The 15,422-nt window shown below is 40.3% G+C and overlaps 1 long non-coding RNA gene across 1 annotated transcript; it reads left to right on the top strand.

Moving 5' to 3' along the window:
* Window positions 1-3,003: 3,003 nt before the first annotated feature.
* Window positions 3,004-5,975, top strand: LOC116069840. Its single transcript, XR_004110157.1, has 2 exons — window positions 3,004-3,116; window positions 5,848-5,975. It is a non-coding gene; the product is annotated as an uncharacterized LOC116069840 (long non-coding RNA).
* Window positions 5,976-15,422: the final 9,447 nt, after the last annotated feature.

Genomic DNA, 15,422 nt, shown 5'->3' with positions numbered 1-15,422 from the left:
TTTCTCTAAAGAAAGAAGAGAAAGTCACAGAAGCAATAAGAGATCATCTGTAGGTACACTCATATAGATAGCATCATATGTGTAATACATTGTACTCTATATGTCACATACACAATCACACACATATATGTATATATACACATACATACATATATATATACATATATATACTTATATATATGTATATATATATATATAAAACATGTGTACTGGCTGATTTTATGTGTCAACTTGACACAAGCTGGAGTTATCACAGAGAAAGGAGCTTAAGTTGGGGAAGTGCCTCCATGAGATCTAGCTGTGGGGCATTTTCTCAATTAGTGACCAAGGAGGGAGGCCCCGTTTTGGGTGGTGCCATCCCTGGGCTGGTAGTCTTAGGTTCTATAAGAAAGCAAGCCAGTAAGTAACATCACTCCATGGCCTCTGCATCATCAGCTCCTGCTTCCTGACCTGCTTGAATTCCTGTCCTGACTTCCTTAGGTGATGATCAGCAACATGTAAGTGTAAGCTGAATAAACCCTTTCTTCCCAACTTGCTTCTTGGTCATGATGTTTGTGCAGGAATAGAAAACCTGACTAAGACAACATGTGTATATATACATATGCATACACACACACACACACACACACACACACATATACATACATACACATACACAATAAGGCACCAGTCTACTTTTGTACTAAATTATTATTGCTAGGGAAGTATCACCTGTTCTCTGTAGATAGGGGACCCAGGAAGTCCAATTGTATATATAGCATATTGACCTGTGAGCTGGCGAGAGTGATGTGATTTCAAGTTCAATCTTAAGGCCTAAGAACCAAGAGCACCAAAGGCAGTGGGAAACTGACATTCCAGCTCATGAAACCATGTAGAGAATATTTCCTGCTTTCACATTTTCTTCTACTCAGATTCTCAACAGATTAGACAATACTCTGACCATGTGGAGGATAATCTATTTCATTCAACATACCAAGTCCAATGCTAGGTTCTTTTGGAAGCACTAAGATCCACTCAGAAACAATGCTTATCTATGGGAACATCATGTAGTATAACCAAGATGTCCAAAGTCAACTTAGTCTACCTCTTGTCAACTGGCACTCACATACATCTCTTCAAATAGCACTTGATCACCACATTAAAAAAACGAAGCTACAATCTGTCTATGTTGCAGGACAGCTCCTTTGAATTGAAACATTCTCTTCAGGAGGAAGGATGAGGCTCAAAAAGTAAGCAAAAGGTTATATGTCTAGGAGAATGGAAACTTGGAAGATTCCCGAAGGTCCCTTCCAGGATGTAGACAAAGGAATAAATGACTATCAGGGCAGGAGATTCTGATAAACCATGATACAAAGGAGAATGTTTAGTACTGGCTCTCAGAGCTGCCTACAAACTGCACAAAGAACTGTCGGGTCGCAGCTTTCATGAGTTACCATCCTGGCTCAGGTGGGGTTTTATTTAATGTAGCTGCTTTTTGAGTCATTTCTGCTGCTTATGAGAAATTTTTCACCCATTGTTGGGTTAACCAGCCCAATAAAAACTCACTGGTTCAGCAAGTCAGACATTGACACAGTCATTACTTTGTTGTGAATTCCTTTTCTAGAGTGAATAGACGTGTCTGTATGTCTCATAGAAAGGGTCATAGCAAGACAGGAGAAGTGTCACACAAAAGCCTAACATTACACAACTAATGTGTGTTCTGCTTTAAACACATCAGTCTCTTCTTCAACAGAGAGATGAAGATGTTGAAAATTGATTCTTTCTGACTAATACCCTACAGCTTAGATACTGTGCTGCAACAGTCTCCACCCATCCTATTGTGTCTGTTTTTCTGTAGAAGACTAACTGACATAGACTGTATCAGGATTTCAACTACTGAGTAGTTGAAATCAACACTCAAATATTACTCACTGTAATTCTTTAAGATGCATACTTTTATCTCATGCACAGGTTAACTCACCAAAATAAATGAGATTAGGACAGAGCTATAATTTAGCTGGTAACATCTTCATTTCTGCAGCATTAGTACCGTTAGGGGTTTGCTAAGTTTTTGTTGCTTGGTTGGCTTAGTTTGTTTGGTTTGTTGTTTTTGCATGGAAGAGAGCTGTAGGGATTTTTTTCCTTTGGTATTTCTACCATAAACCTTTCATTTAAAAATATGCAGAGTATGTTTTTTTACCATGAACTTGGGAACAAGCAAAATAACCTACTTGGAAGTCCGTAGCAGTATGGCTCATACTGTATCTCATTTATCAGACCCATCTAACAGTTGGTTGATAACTGTGTTCTCATCTCTTAGAATTTTTGATGCTTCAGAATCACTTAGTCCAATGATCCCCATGATATATATATGTTTCTCCCCCAACTGTATAGTCACTACACATGTGCTTATAATTTTTTTTGGAGAAGAGTAAGAAGAAAGAGCCTAGCAGTACATGTTTGTGATATGATTGCAGGCTCTTTCTTCAAGCCATTTGAGTTTTAGTTAGTCGAAGGGTTCTTATGAGAATCAAATATAATCTCTGAATTGGATCAGAACTTTGATTTGCCATACTGACACAAATTAAGCTTCTACTTATAAATCTAGAGGTTGTTTAGATGTGGGCCAGGTTGGAGCCTATGAACTACCTTAAGAGCCCTATGATCTGTTAGCCATTGTTAGGGATTCCTGTGGGTCAACCAACCACAGTGCCCATAACTATACTTGTGCTACATTAGCTTGGATTGCTCTGCTACCATGGCATCATCCTGCATTATTATGTTTAGCTTATAGAGTACAGTAAATATGATGCTTCTCTCATCAAAGTCTTTCTCAGTGTTTTGGTAAAGAGAGTGTGGTGGGTTAATAGGATATAATCGACTTGCTCACGTATTGCTTACCTCTGTAATGATTAATCTTGACTGTCAGCTTCATTGGATAACAAGACATCCCAATGGCTCAGAGATCAGAGAAACACCCCAAAGTGCCTGAAGGACATTTTTAGGATGATGTGCAACGATACGTTCTGAATGAAGTTGACATCATCTAGTAGATGACTGGAAGAGTGCCTCTGATGAATGTCCTTCCACCCTGTTCCTCGTCTTCTCCACTCTCTCTGCTTCCTGGCAGTCATGAGGTAAGAAACTTTGTTCTGACATGCCATTCTACCATGACTTTGCTTCAGTCACTATGATCCAATAACAGTGAAACGAGCCATGGATTGAATCCTTTGAAACCGTGAGTCAAAATAAATCTCCTCTTTCCCCTTTCTAATAGCTTCCCTTAGGCATTTGTCATAGGAAGGGTCTACTGGAATCTCTGCATCTTTGGAATCTTCTTTTTACATTGCAAGATGGAAGTATATCATCATCAAATGTATTTACAATAGACCCTTACTGAATCCATGATTCCAACATTCTTTTAGAACCAGTCTCAACTGCTTAAAGGAGTCCATACAGGTTAGAATGTTTGGGGGGACGTTAGTAAATTCACCTTCATTCATTTGAACTCATTGAATTATTTCCTCTTTGACCCAGGGTTTTCTCAAATATTTTTCCCCAAGTTTCATTGACTTCACGTACTGAGCACTTTCAGCTCTATGAATATGTTCCTGTTTTTCAGATTCTCTGCAGCTATGCTCTGAAACTTGCTAACTTCTGAGTCTGGCTTTGTACCTGGAGTCTTTTAAGAACAGTGCATGGAGGGAGGAATCACTCTGGTGATAACTACCTTAGAATTATATTGTTTATTGCAAAGTACAGGGTCTGTTCATCAGACCAGCAAAGGGGGACTGCTGCTGTTCATCAAAGACTAGGGGGTTCTTGGTCAGTGGTCTATTGCTCTAAAGAGACACCATGATTACAGATCATTATTTGGGGTGTGCTTACAGTTTCAGAGATTTAGTCCATTATCAGCATGGCAGGAAGCATGGCAGCACGTAGATAGACATGGTGCTAGAGAGATAACTGAGAGTTCTACATCTGGATCCACAGGCAGCGGGAAATGAGAGACACTGGGACTGGTTTTGGCTTTTGAAATCTCAAAGCCCACCTCCAGTGACTCTTCTCTCTGCAAGGCTGAATCTACCCCAATAAGACCACACCCACTCCATACCTCCTAGTAGTGCTACTCCTTCATCACCAAGAATTCAAATATATGAGCCAATAGTGGCCATTCTTAATTTAAACTACCACATGGGGTTCTTGGAATTTTCAGATCCTTTGTCTTAATTCTGGGCTGCCACCCAAAAGCCCGAGTCCTTGAAATCTGACTAAGCAATAGAAGATTAAGAAAGACAGATACAAATAACCTTAAACTATGCTAGGCTGAGCTGGGTACTCAGATGGAGATGCACCAGCAGTTCAGATACTCAGCAGTTTTATTATATACAACATTAAGTAAGAGGCAGGTTAGCTATCTCAGTAGTGGATCTCTGAAGACTGTAGAGAATCAATTTCAGGGCTTTGTGATATTGCAGTTACTGAGGACTGGGAAGCTACTTTTTGCACATGCTATCTTTAGCTAAAGATCAACAGTTCATCAGCATCCATACGTGAACCGGGGCATTGACATCTTTCACATCATTTCATACAAGGGTACACTCACTCCCACAATTCTTGACATCCTTTTTCTGCCTATTCCGTTCTCAAACTGGTATTCAAAAAGTCTGATTGAGCTACTATGCTGAATTTTGAGCAGACCATAGAATTGAATTTAGGATCTTACTTTTATAGCCATATTCCTTTAGAATAATCACAAAAACTCTTTGCTTTTTCTGACTATACCTTGAAAAAAAATTTGATTGACCATGTATGGACTTTATTTGTTTTTACTTTGTATAGAATTTCTCTATGTAGCTCAGACTGCTCAGAACTCATGTTCTTCCTGTCTCAGCCTCCTGAGTGCAAGGATAATAGCCACTCTGCCCCTACGTTTATCATATTAGTTCTTAAACTTACTACTGAAGTTATTGGTCAATTGTTTTAGTTATATATTGCTATAAAAAATACAGTGACTTAAAACAGTAACAATTACCATCACATAAATGTATATTGACAAGATTTATTGGCTACTGCTGAGACTATAATTATCTAAGGATAACAGGGCCTAGGCTATTCAAGGTAGATGAAAAGTGGCTGGTAGTTACCTCTGGGTATTGGTTAAATATTTAATTCTGACCATCAGCTAAGGACACTATGATTGCTTAGCTTGGTTGTCAACTTGACTACTCTGGAATCAACTAAAACCCAAGTAACTGGGTAGACTTGTTAGTGATTTTTCTTGATTAGATTATTGAGAGAGGAAGATACAGTCTAAATCTGGGCTACACTTTCTTGTGGCAGCTCATATCAAAGGACATGAAATAAGGAACCTGTCCCCCAGCCCCCTACACACACACACACACACACACACATACACACACACACACGCACACACTTTATCCATACATGCCATTGCTCTTGTGGGCAAGTTCATCTATCCTGTAACTGAGGCATTCACTCACCGGTATTACAACCTACTTTGTCAAGATTCCAATATACACTAAAGATCAGCAGTTCCCTGGGAATCCTCCAGGGCTCCACCACCAGTCTAGAATTGCTGAGACTCCCAGTCTTGGGGGACTTAACAGATCTTGGTCCCCTTTCCTTCAGGAGACAACCATTATTGGACAATCTAGACCAATACCTGTAAGCCACTCTGATAATTCTCTCTGTGGATGTATGTATATATGTGTGCATGTGTGTGTTTACATGTGCATGTAAATATATAAGACATTTATTCTACTTGATATGTTACTTTAGAGAATCCAGACTAATACAGATATTTTAGTTCAGCTTCTGAACCTAGCATCTTGGGTTTTCTTACAGCGTGGTGGCTGGATCCAAAAGGAAGCATTTCAAGAGGCAAAGTTGAGCATGTTCTCCTTCTCTGAAGTTATAAAGAATCAGTTATGATACATTTTTTTCATTGAGTCAGATAAAAAAAGAAAAACCTAGGTTCAAGTTTGTATGTAGACGTGTGTGGAGGTGGAAGGGTGGATAAATCAGTGACAAATGAAACAGAAACAGTTTGGGACAACCTTGCACCCATCATGCCATCCTTTTTATCTTTATGCTGCTCAACGCTGTACCTTCAAAAACCACCTATGGGTTTTATTCCCTAATGTTCAGTGGTCAGCTCTGACTTCAAACTGATCAACGCATAGTCCTGCTTTCCTGGAAGATTGGGTCATCTTCAAATAACCACAGAACTATGTTGGGATCTTGATTGCAAACAACACAAATTAACTAGCTAGAGAAAGAAAAGATTTATTTTCCCTTTGGGAGAGAGCTGAACCCCTCTGCCTATGTGTTTACAAGAGAAATTTACAACTGAGGCTGCACAAATCTCATTTCTGATTTCCTGTGAAGTACAAGTAGAAGTCTATTTTAATCCTCTAGGAAAAGGCTCATAATTTCAACACTAGAAACACTTGAAACCAGGTTCTTCATTGACAGGTGGGGGGAACAGGGTGGCTTTTGTATGCTGTATTATATTAAGATGTATCCATGATCTTCATTTTTAAGAAGTCAATAATATCAACCTTACCCCCAGGACATAACAACCAGAAACATTACCAGTCAGCCATTGCAAAATATCTATTTGGAGGCAAAAACCTTTCACGTGAGAAGTACTATTCTAAGGGAAAGAAGAACATGATGGCCTGGAATAGGAACAGAGCTAACTAAACCTTCACACTCAAGAAAATAGGGTAATCAGTGTTGTATGAGAAAAGAAGTTCCTTAACATCTGAATGATCATTGTTATAAGTATAAACACCATTTAGATGAATTAATTTCTGTAGCCAATATGGAATGAAATGGCTTAATAAGTGGGAAGTAAGACAGAGGGAACACAGTGGCACTAACAATTAGAGCTTAGAATAAGAGATTTTCAACATAATTTCCTTCTATAAACTTATCATAGGGTGTCTGTTTAGTTCTGACAACCTGGCATGGGTGCGTTTTCTTGCATATGTGAATACATGGTGCCGCTAATCTGTCAGCATTTCTCTCCATAACTGCTTTAAAACCCTTCCCGTGAGTGCTTAAGTGCAATATTGATACTGGTATCAACAATTCCTCATAGCTTTTGCTCCTCAAGTCCAGGTTCCAGTGGGAGCATTTTTTAAAGTGTCAGTAGGAGACTGGCAAACTAAAGGAAGAAAGCAAGACACTGTGCACCATTGAGAGCCAAGATTCTATTCTGTATAGGATCTCAGTCCCATAGGAAAGTGTGCTTGATACAGGAATCCCTGGAGAGACAGACAGAAGAGTGAATGTTACGCTCTAAAATAATGATTGATTAGAATGCGATCGGTCTTCAATGGTCTCTGTATTAGAACAGACACTGGTTCTCTCAGGCTAGTTACTCATCATTCCTTTGTTTAGGGAGACCTTGCAACAGTCCCAACACTGGTAGAACTTCTTTACCTCCCTGACATAAATGTACACTCATTATTTCCATTGAGTAAAGTGGAGTAATATTTGAGCCTAAAGACGCATACTTGACCCAGGATGATTGTGTACCTGTGAATCATTGTGGTGACTGATCTTGAGTTTCAGCTTGAATGGATTGAGAAATGCCTTATAGATTAGTGACACACACCTCTGAGTGTGTCTCTGAGAGTCATTCCAGATACAGTTAGGGACCTGATCTAATGAATGGTTTAAAGCATTGACAGACTGTAAATTTGAATTAATTATTGAGAGCTGATGGATCTTCCTGCCTACTTGGAGGCAGTAGGCCACTGGATACATATATTTGGAGCTATGTCTTGAGTTGGCATTTTCTTGTATATCTTTTTCTTTGCTTTCTATCTTCCAAGAAGTGATGAACAACCTCCACTATGCACTTCTACCACAGTGATACTCTGCTCAAGTGTACGGTGACAAGCATCTGAAACTATGAGCCTGAATGTTCTTTCAGGTATATTGTTCATAGTTAAATATAAAGTAATTACCATAATTACTGTGTTTACTACATGAGCCTACACTCTCGAGGCAGCAACTCCACAAGTTTCAAGCATGGATTTCTGTCAATCATCTCATATTTCCCAATTGTATCTACAAAAATTCTCATAATTAGTTCTGGTGGATGGTTAGGTCTTTTTTGAGTAAGGGTCAAATAAGAAGTACAATGGTGAGCCCAACCATTCATGCTCCACATTGCTGTGGCTGACCTGGATAACATGAGCAGAAGATAGTCAACATGTCTCTCCTACTTTCCTCAAAACTGCTGTCAATAGGATCCAGAGGAAAGGTGAGCCACTGTTCTCAGTTAAAGCAAGAAGACTAAGCAAGGCAATGTGAATCGAAGCTAGTAAGCACTGGAGTGCCTGTTCGTTTCTGTTGAATCTCTACCCACAATCCACACCACCAAATTAATGGGGGACACAAGGACAGACAGATGAGGCTTTATCTCTCCCCAGACAAGGCAGGCGGATAACTCAGCTTTCATTCTTATTCTATTATTACCAAGTGATGAGAGCTCTCTGCCTCTACCTTCTTCTTGGCTTCAGAGGGACATGAGCTTATAATTGAAATTATAGACAGCAAATTGATCTGAGGTGGATCTTATTTCTTCCAGAAAGATCAAGCTCTGAAATCCTCCCCCATGCATGTGCAATGAGGTGTTGGAAGTCACTGCTCCAACACATCTGGAATGGTGTCAGAGGCACCCAGTAGGAAGTCAAACGACACTTAGCTGGTTCTTGTACTACACCACAACAGAAAGAGTATCTTGCTTTTAAAAACATAATAAAATATGGGTTAGTAGGATGTCTCAAAGGGTAATGTGGCTTGAGTTCAATCCCTAGGACCTACATACTGGGAAGAGAAAACTGACTTTTGAAAGTTGTCCTCTGACTTCCACATGCATGGTGTGGCATGCCTCTCCCATATAAAAAGATGATAAAGTAGGTCTCTAAGGCTTGTAGTATCATATAAAAATATCCATAATACAAGAAGTAAAGCACTCATCAAGATATGAAAACTTACAAATTGTGGGAAAAGATTATCAGTAAATGGTAATAGCAAGATGAGTTATATCTTGGGTTTTAGAGAAGACATCGTAAAGAGAAAGAGAGAGAGAGATACTTAAAAAATTATGACTTTTCTTGAAACAAAGGAAAAAGTAATAGATCTGAATGAAATTATATTGTGAAAAGAATAGAATGAAAATTATACAGCATATATCTATAACTGAAATATCTATAACTGAAAAATGCCCTATAGAGGTTTAACAGTAGACTAGAGATGATTACATATACTTGAGGACTGATCAGTCCAAGCAAGCAATGAGGCCTATACAGACTGTGAAAAGATAACATCTATAATAATAACAAAATAGCAGATACCCACATCATTGGAGTTCCTGAAGGGAAGGCAGGACTAAAGAAGAATTTGAAAAAAAATGTCTGAAAATCTTCCAGATTTGGTAAAAATTGGAAGCCAAAATAGTCAAGAAGCTCCACTAATTCTAAACAGGACGAATACTGTGTTGGTGCTGTAGTGGTGAGCACAGCTTTATTCCAAGTGAAGTAAATACAAAGAAGTCTGCAGCATGGCACATCAGATTTAATGTCTGAAAACTAATGGTTGAGAAAGATCTTGAAAGGAGCTGCAAATATTATATACAAGGCATTCTTCAGAGGGTTGGCCAATGTGAATAACATTTTCCTTTGAGCTAGTGGAGGCCAAACTAATGATACCTTTCTCAAATATAAAAATAAAAGAAATATCAGCTATAAATTCTATATGCAGTAAGGGATGTGGCCTGGAGGACAGGAGCTATGTACCGAACAGACTGCTCATAGGTGGGCAGCTACTAGGAGATGAGATGTGTCCTCATAAAATATAAGTAGAACCATTAAAGCAGTATTACTCTTTAAATTTCTTTTCTTATTATAACTGTCTTACTAATTGTTTTTAGAATGAATTTTGGAAGGCTTCCACCACTGAGAGATCTGCAAGCATTTAAGAATGCATATACCACTTGCCATCATGGTGCATGGCCTTCCCTGTACCTGCTAGGGTACATAGTTTCTGATCCAGAATAAATTAGCAAGAGATGGGAATAACAGGAAGGAATTTTTCTTCAGAGTATAAGGAAATGTATCTGGCCAGGGATGAAATCCTTGAACCCTGTTGGTTAGGGGTTGTGATAGGAAGTCAAGATTCTCTGAAAGAGGGACTGAGCTGAGTTGGGTTGAACTTTCATGATCAGAATGCCAAAGACACATCAAGAATGAACTGTTACCACTCAATGTGAGTAGATATTTGTTTACTGAACAGAGAGGGGGGGGGGACAAAGACAGAGAGACAGAGAGACAGAGACAGAGACAGAGAAACAGATATACATACAGACAGAGACAGATTGTTTCGTTTGAGTTCCATAATTCAAGAAAACTAATAGCTGGAGGGTGGGCAGGGGAGGAAACAGGATCTATAAACACAGTTGAGGACAGAGGAATAAAACCTTAACAGGTAGAGACCACAGGTGGCTCTGCACCTGAACATAAGTTGAAGTGTTTCACCAGTGCCTGCATGCACCTTCACATGTGTTCCATGATCTCTGTCTCCTGTAGTGTTCTCCTGTAGTGTATTCCTTAAGCCACACACCATCACTGCCATTGCACAGATGGCAAAAACATTGCATTTTAGAAGATGTAGCTAATTAGCCTAAAGAACTTGACCAGGTTACATGGCCTCTAGGTTTTCCAATTTAAAATGAGCATAAGTTCCAGCATATGTCTCTGCAGAGGTAATTCTGTTAATAAGATGAGGAATATGTGCTGAAAAGTATTCTTAATATTTAAAAAGTAGTCAAGATGGTTCATGAATAAGACTGCTTACTGTCAAGCTTAATGACCTGAGTTCTATCCCAGGGATCCACATGTTGCAAGGGGGAAAAAAAAAGGACTCCTGTAACCTGCCCTCTGATCTCCACACTCAGCACTGTGTTTCTCCTGACTGTTCCTTGGACCTCAGCTGTAGATTTAAATCTTCCTGAAACTTAATCTCCTCCTTGATCTTGGTCCCTGTCCAGCAGAGGGACTCCAAATAGACTTTGTCACTCATGGAGATGGTTCTGTCGTAACTAAATGGATCTTACAAAGAATCACAGGAAAGAGATCCTTTTCATTTGGGAAAACACAGCTTGAAAGCTCAAAGCTGGGAGAGAAGAATGAGCTTTCCCTCGGCCTTCATCCAACCTGCCAGGCAAACTGGAAGTAATTATTTTATGTGGGATGCTCACTGCCATTACTGTGGCAGGGACTTGATCTCACCATTTAGCAGAACCATCTGTTCCTTCATTGGCAGGGATTTGGATCACATCTCACCTGGTGCCTTGGCATCCTTGGCCTTGAAGCAGAGCATGCCCAAGGCTAAGATGTGTAGTATAGGGGGAGAGAGAAGATGTCTCTTCTACCTGCAACAGAGTTGATCAGATATGGATATATACATAATGATAAATGTCATACTCCAAAGCACATTAGTATTATAGTTGATCTAGTAGCACACATTCCACAATGTCCCATTGTTCAACACAGGTCCTGGTCTTATTACTTGTTACCACTGTGATCTTGAACACATTAAATATTCTCCAGGGATCTCAATTTTCTCAATGAAAAATGAGTGCAATAATACTTACCTCACAAAGTTGTCAATACAAATCGCCTCTCCTAGATATTAGCAATAACAAACTGTTCAGAGGAACGAGCGGGCTGTGGAACCAAGAAAGATTTTTCTGTATTACAAACACTGCTTCTTTTCTGCTCTACACTCCCTTCAGTCTGAAGCTGCTAGTTGATCACCACACTCAGGACTTAGCCAGTCAGGATTCTCTCACAGAAATGCTTCCTCTAACACATTTCTTCTAACCAGGCTACACCTCCTCCAATAAGACCACATCTTCTAAGAGTGCCGTTTCCCCTGGGCGAAGCGTACTCAAACCACCACTCTTTGCTGATGAACTTTTTGGTGCAACACTAACATAATGCTTCTCAACACCCATAAAGAGAGAAAATGATGCTAACACACTACAAAATACAGACTCTAAACTATAGATGCTATAGCCCTGGACAGTTCTGCATTGCACCCAAATCTTGTGCAGACACTGGACCCTCATCTGATTCCACTGTTGTCAAATGAAACCTTTCATGCACAGCAGTCCAGAGACAGAAGCTGCTTGCTAATACAGTCCACTCCAGGACAACTCCTTCCAGCTGCTAAATGGGGGAGTGCACTACTTTTCTGCCGTCTGTTCTTACACCCTTTGTATTTCCTTTACATTGTATAATTTCGTTCCTACACCTCTGCCTAAATACAACAAATCCACATGACCCCTGGCAGCCATTCCTCAAGATGTGCTTTGCTGAAGAAATGGCTTTGTAAGGAATTTTGCCCTCATCTACTGGGAAGAGACTGTCCTGGTCCCCCCGACTCAACTCAACCATTCTAAGGTACCAACTTAGCAATGGCTCTGTGTAGTCCTTTTTATGTTTGGAAAAGTTTCCTCTTTCTTACCCCCTGACACCTAATAAGAGCATTGGCAAAAGAAGGAAGGCAAAAATCCTGCCTGGGCTCTAGCTTTTCCCTTTCCCTTTTCTCCTGGGTTTTAAGTTACGTGAACGAAGGGGGCCGTGTGCTGACTGAACTTGCTGTGCTGAGCTATTTAAATGGACAGCTCCCCTTTCTTCTCTTGCCATGAGAAATCTGTTGGGGACTAGTACATGCTCCTCTTCTGAGAGAGAAGAAGGACAGTGCTTTTTCTCCGGTCACTCAGTGAGGTATAGAATTACAGGGACTTCTGGCACCACTCCTGTGAGTGACTCACTCAGGCACTTTGTTCTTGGATGCTCTCACACGATGGATAGGTTTTCATCTCACATGCAGTCTCCTTTTGCCCAGACATGAAACGAGGCAGAGTGGGAGGAAGAGCAGGGTGATGCCTGTCTGGTGCAAGTGTTGTTGTGTTGCCAGGATTAAAGTGGACTTCCCTTCCTGGGACAGACAGGAGGGATTATTGAATGACAGAGTGACATTGGTGAATAGCTACTCCACACTTCCATCAAAGACCCCTCCACTTTTGCCCTCCTCTAAGCTGAAAACCATAAATGTGCATCATTTTTACATGCCACCTAATCCCCAGCCCGAAAAGATGTCGGGCTCTGTAGAACAAATAAAAAGGTGCTGATGTCACTCATAATTTTCGTCTGAATAATTATACCTTCAATCATTGTTGGTATTATCTCTGAACACTGAATTATAGTCTAGAATCTATGAATAGTGGTGTACATGTATTGTCGATGATCTGTGCATCCCATGTGATTAGCCTCCTTAGGTTGTAAGCAGGGACTGGAAGTCCCTTAATCTCAGAAAGCCTGAAGTGGACTCAAAATTTCAAGCATGACATCTCCACACACCATATACAAAATTGCATAGCATGTTTGTGCATGTCTTAGAAATATTAGGAGAGTGATCTCCTAATTAGAAATATTAGAAGAGTGTAGTTCTCTCTCTCTCTCTCTCTCTCTCTCTCTCTCTCTCTCTCTCTCTCTCTCTCTCTCGTGTGTGTGTGTGTTTGTGTGTGTGTGTAGCAGGGCAGTGGTCAATGTCAGATGACTTCTTCATTTACTCTCCACCTTACTTTCTGAAGCAAGGCTTCTTACCAAACCCAGAACTCAGAATGGCTACAATGGCTTGTGAGCCAGCTGGAGGGATTCCCCAGTCTCCACCTCCCCAGTGCTAGGATTCCTGTGCACCTATTTTTTTTTCAAGACAGGGTTTCTTTGTATAATCTTGGCTAGAACTCACTGTCCTGGAACTCACTGTGTAGACCAAGCTGGCCTTGAACTCAGAAATTTGCCTGCCTTTGCCTCCCAAGTACTGGGATTAAAGGCGTGCACCACCACTGCCTGGCTGTCCACCTACCTTTTAACACAGTGCTGAGGATCTGAAATGATTCCTTCATGCTTCTGTGGAAGGAACAAGCCACGAGCCATCGTCTAGATCTTCAGGAGACAATTCCTATCTCTGCAAGGCAAAGCAAAAGGCAGTGTCTCTTTTGGATGTTCTGTGTGCTTTCCTCCACTTCCATCAGGCTTCTTGGCTCATGACACCATGATGCCAGGTAGAAATCCTGAGAGGTTTCATTGAAATAGTACTGGGAACGTAAAGACTCCTTTTCACGTTCCTATGACGGAGCTCTATGGAGAGAGCCAGAGTTTGGATCTTTTAGGATGATTGTTCAGCACAGAGGGGACATGCAATTCTCTTATGAACAAACGGCAGCTGAGCAGACTTTGCTCAGGTCTCCTGGGAGGCTGCTGGACAGACAATATGACACATGTGGAGAGTGCAGCTTGATCCTTGGTTCCTGAACCTTATATCTTAGGATGAAGTCACTAATGGGTAGATACAAGCAGGTTGTTGTAGAAAGTTTAAATAGGGTTTTTGTTCCACCTTTGACTATAGTTCCCAGATAAAAGACACACACACTCAACCTTTATATTTTCAATAAACCTTAATCAGCACAAGAGCTGGGCAGATATCTCTCCTGTATAATATTATGTCTATTTTCCAGCCAATAATTCCATTATATAATTTGCCATGTTTCACCTGGGTTGCTCTTAACTCCAGTTAGCCAATCCACATGGCCATCATTTATGACTCACCTAATCCAAGGCAGCTTCCTCCTCTCCTCAACTTCTTCTGTCCCTCATGGTTCTCCTTCAACCCTAAGCTGGGGAACTCTAAACCTTCCTAAGTCTTTTCTTCCAAGCTATTGACTGTTGACATCTTTATTTACCAATCAGAAATAACTTTGGGACAAAGTCACATAGCATCACTTGAGTCTATGCTCAGACTCTCTCATTTCTGGAGCAACCAGATCTTAGGGTCCTGCACTTAGAATCACAATACATAGCAACAGACTAAAGTTCAACAGGTCATGACAAACCACTGCTCTGCATAGTGAAATAGTGTCATGATATAGACAGATTCATTAGACTGGATTATATGGGAAACTGACAGACAGGGTCAGCCAAGTGAGGTATGGATGGGACCCTGTTAAAAGCAGGAATCTGAAAGATGAGTTTGACTTGTCTAAGAGGCAGAAGGAAGGTCAGAGAGACTGCAGAACAGCCAGAGGAGAAGGATGGAGCTAGAGGAAGTTGGAGAAAGAAAGTGCTAACTTAAGAGACCAGCATTGTAATTACCCTATTTAAATGTTGAAATGGCTGTGCTGGTTTGGAGCAAAGATTTTGAGGAATAATCTCAGTCAAGATGACTGTCAGGAGTTGTTATAGACTGTTCTTCTTGTAAAGAAAAAAAAACACTTTTGATTAGTGAATATATTTATTTGTTTTAAATTTATTTATTTTTCTTCTGTTTTTTTT

This window comes from Mastomys coucha, unplaced genomic scaffold, assembly GCF_008632895.1.
Source record: "Mastomys coucha isolate ucsf_1 unplaced genomic scaffold, UCSF_Mcou_1 pScaffold22, whole genome shotgun sequence".
In the NCBI taxonomy this organism is placed as follows: domain Eukaryota; kingdom Metazoa; phylum Chordata; class Mammalia; order Rodentia; family Muridae; genus Mastomys; species Mastomys coucha.
Note: the sequence above shows the minus strand (reverse complement) of the source record. Positions and strands in the feature narration are given on the sequence as shown.